The following is a 4,716-nucleotide window of genomic DNA, read 5'->3' on the forward strand; positions in this document are numbered from 1 at the left end:
TTCTGCTGTATTTGACTTTTTAGGAGCCGCACCTGAAAAATTCTAGACACCTGCTCTGTGCCAGGATACCTTCAGGGGTGATAGTGCACTCTACAAATGCACATAGCATAACATAACGTTACATGACATAACATTACATACCATACCACAACATAAGATAACATAACAGGTACCGGAAATTTTAAGTAATCCTGAGACTATCATTATAAAAAGCATATGTGTTCCTGAGAGAATAATTACCTAGTTGTCAATATATTGGGCATAGACATACCTCCTTAGTACACCATTCATTCTTCTAGGAACCTATATAGTTGGGGGTTGTACCTTCTGATTGTATAGGTATATGTTGCATGGCTACAACTTTCATAAAACGTACAATTACCAAACACTGGTGAGATATAAATCCTCTGGATTAATGGTTGCAACAGATATGCAGTACATTTGAAACTGAGGGGGGTCATTTATATCTTGGTGGGTGACCTTCCGTTATGCTATGGAGACAGAGTAAATGCCTCCATCTTCATGACAAAGGGATCACCCATCAAATGTATAAAGCAGGAGGTCATTTATAAGGCATTGGCAGGACCTCTTCACATCGGTTCCTGTTAATGCAACCAGCTGTTTCGCGCTGGACTACATCAGCATGACGCAACCCTGCACCAAACGTTTCCTTTTTTATTTTCAAAAAGTAAATCCCAAAACTTTATTTTCTTTTGGAAAATAATATAAGTAATATTCCTCTCGCCAAGGGAGTCAGCCTAAGAAATCTAATTACTACTTAATCATAGGGCTTCATCTACCTGTTACAACTGCTTAGAAGTCCGATTTTGCCATTAGAACACTGATAGAACATAGATTCTAGAGCAGAGTCATTGACTAGAGTCAGAGGGTGAGATGATTGTTCCATTATAAAGTATATCTGACAATGTGGTTGAATCTGGTCAGAGAGCCAGTCACTCCTCTGAGGGCTTACGGCTGTGCGGCTGTAAGAAATTCAATCTTTTAGTGCTGTGCTCTCCTTAGCTCTGTATATCTCACCCTGCCTCTGTCCTCAACACCCATTTGCCTCATTGTTCTTCTATTCCCAGCCACTCTTTCTCACCCCTCTGAATCATCACAGCGCTGCTTCCATCCTTATGCTCGGGTGTTTTACTCACAATTTCTCCTCAGTCACCCTCTGTCTCATCCTGTGGACCTCTGAGTCCTCCCCAGCATTGAATCACTTTGCAAATGTCTATCTCCTTGTCCCCCTTCTGTCTTACCATCCTATTCTCCCTCCTTTCCATGAGGCCGTCGAGCATTGTGAAAAGTGTCTCATTCCATATTGATGGCAAGTCACTGATGAGCAGTGTGCCAGGGACGCTAACACTGGAAAAAATATTTTCAGTTGGCACGCATTCTCTAACTGATCTCTCCACATCTTTATTTAACCCTGGCTAACAATATTCCATCCATATTTTCCTCTTGGTAGCACTCATACCAGTGTGACCTTCATGTGCTAACTTGAGTATGTGGTTCCTTAATGCTACTGGCACAACCAACAATTCACCTCTCAAAATCACCTCCCTTACCCAAATTCTCCTTGAAGACTTCTGTATATTTCTCCACCCACTTATTTTTGTCTGTGTTCACTCCTGACTTTGCACCTACATCTTGGTCAGGATGGTAGGGATCCAGTCTGATTAACAGATCCCTCTGCTGAGGTCACCCCAGAACACTAGACCCATCCCTGTCAATATATACTTTGGAGTAGTTTTGACACCCTGAAATTCCAATGACCCTTTACAATACCCCACCAGATCAATTGGTTTGTTCACATAAGCCATCAATTTTATGTCTGGGGTACACAACTGGAGACCTGGAAACTTCTGCACTACTTCTCACAAATCAACATGTAAGTTGCCCCATAGTCAGGCATTACACGCACTTCTCCTTCATCAATCTTAATGTTGCAAAATGGGTGGTCTCTGTTTTTTGAGCTCCCGACCTCCCTCACGCTGAACCAGAAACTTATCTTTACCTTCCCCCTCATCCATATTATTGTCAGATCCCTTACACCTTGGATTATTAATTGCCAATATATCTCTCCCTCAGCAAACTCTTGCAAAATGCCCCTTGGTTTTACATTTCCTGAACCCTTGTCCCACTGCAGGATAACACAAGCCAGTAACAATATGACCCTTCAAGCCACACGTGTAACAAACAGTTTTCTTAGCATTTGCTTGGTTATATCTTCTTGAGGTAACTGCTACATCTTTTTTCTCTATTGAAGTTTTGCACACAATTTCATAAATGTTTTCCACTTTCTTAGAGTCACCTGCCGCCATCGCTTTTAGTCCTTCTTCAGTGTTCTCTGCCCTTTTTGGCAATATCTATGTCCTTCTGTAACGTTAAGCCTGCTGTATTTTAAAGCTTCTCCTGAATCCTCTTGTCAGCCAGTTTTTGCACAAGTTGATCCCTTAGCATGTTATCTAGAAATCTCTTGTAATTACAAGGAGACACCAATGACTGTAGAGCAGCCATAACATTATCCACTAACTCCCCAAGTTCTTGATTTCTCTTCAAGAATCTAGACCTCTCCACTACCTTATTCCTTTTTTTCCCCAAAATTGTGCTTCTACATAAACCTGGAAACCTTTCTACCAATCATCCCATGCTACAACTGGCTCTCCTGGCGAGTTCAAAAACACTGTTTTTGCAACCATTCCTTCCTTGATGGAGAAAGGAATATATGAGTACATATTTAATTTAAAAATGTATTTATTGGGGGGCGTGGCTTGCGCCCGACTGGAATGGAGGGCGTGGCTTGTGCCCGACTGAAATGGCGGCTCCTCCGTGACGCTCCGCGGTGGTGAGGAGATGAACGAGATGAGCGTGGCACTTCACTTCGCTAACAGCCTCGCAAATGTGAGACGAGCTGTGCGAACTTATGGAGTCCCTGATGCTGCCCTCCTGAAAGCATAATTCCGCTTTTGCTCGGAGCTTCGGACGAAAATCCTCTGAGACGCGGCATTTCGATATCGCGGCCACCATCTTATCACTCGGTTACCGCGGACGGAGAGGCTTCTCCTAGCGGTATTCTGAGTGACTTACTACGCTCTGAAGCCTGCTTCTTTCACCAACAGCGCCACACCAGCCTTCCTTTTTTTTTGCAGGTATTACAAATGCATTTTCTGACCAAGTACTACGTTATCCATACCTTACAGTGAATTGGCTCTAATAGCACAGGCGCCATTTCATGACTTTCTTCCACATGCCTCCTATTTTTGACGTTTCTGGATCTTTCTGCTCCACAGTGACTGTCAGTTTATACGCACTTTATGCTATGTATGCTTTTATTTATAGCTATTACCAGTTATAACTACACTACTGCTTAATTCCTTGGATTTTCACTTCATTGAATGGAAATGCAACTTATGATACTCTTTCAAATGTGCACACTTATGTACTGTGATGTTGGTTGTTGCATGTGATAGCAATTTTCACGGATTTATACTATTTGGCCATATAACTGTACTTCTGATACCAGAATATGCCTCTGCTATAATTTTATGAGGCCGTGTTTTTGTTGTTGCATACATATTCTTACACCTGAACTCTTTTTCACTACATACCCATGATTTACCTCTGATTTGTTATACATCGTTTTAATTCATTTATTGCATTGTATTGATACATTGAATGTTTTGTGCTTATGGGAAGATTGTCTAAGCAGGGCCGGACTGGCTACCGGGCGTTTTGGAATGCTGCTGAGCTGGGGGCTGATTTTGTTGATGGTCTCCATCAACGAAATCAGCCCCCACCACAGTGAAATCAGCCCCCAGCTCGGCAGCATTCCAAAACGCCCGGTAGTCACTCCGGCCCTGTGTCTAAGGCTTCACCATCACCTCAGCCTCTCCCCCGCAAATTTTTGCTACGCACCAGTTCTCGCTTTGACTGCCTATACATGGAACCCTCAGATTCTTCCTCACCCAAGGGTGCCGCAGCGCCTCCTCTTACTTATAGTTCTGCTGTTACCAAAGCTTCTACGAAACGACTGAAAAAAGACCCTCCTTCTCCACCTAAACAGTCGAGCTCTGTCACAATGGATTTACTACATGAGGAGATCAGGGCATTAAAGACTTTCATAGAGGAAACCAAATCTACTCTTCGGATGCTTTCTGACAAATGGCCCACCATAGATCAACGTGTTACTGTATTGGAGAAAAATGTTGAGTCCATCTCCTCTTCTACTTCCAAAGTTGACTCTATTTCTTCACAGGTTTCGGCACTCCACCGACAGCTTGAAAGTTTAGAAAACAGAAACAGAAGAAACAATCTTCGAATTTATTGTCTTCCTGAAGGTACGGAGGGGTCAGACTTGCTTGTCTTCTTTAGAACATTTCTTCCAACCCTTCTTCACAGTTGCCTGAAGGCACCACCTTAAACATTCAAAGAGCCCATCGATTGGGGCCTCCGCCGCGTCTCACGTCTTCTTCATCCACACATAAACCACAAGGAGTGATCTTGTACTTTCTTGAGTATACTGATTTATTGATGGTCCTCTCCGCTGCAAAAGCGATGAATCGCATAGTGTGGTCAGGAAAATCTTTGTTTTTCTCTCAAGATTATGCTAAACCAACCACAGATCGAAGAAAAGCCACAATCTGTTTCTACCCCTATCCTTAAATTCACATCCAAGCTTATTCCTGCTTCCTCCCTTATTACCTTTTATGA

The sequence above is a fragment of the Lissotriton vulgaris genome, unplaced genomic scaffold, assembly GCF_964263255.1.
Source record: "Lissotriton vulgaris unplaced genomic scaffold, aLisVul1.2 SCAFFOLD_931, whole genome shotgun sequence".
In the NCBI taxonomy this organism is placed as follows: Eukaryota; Metazoa; Chordata; class Amphibia; order Caudata; family Salamandridae; genus Lissotriton; species Lissotriton vulgaris.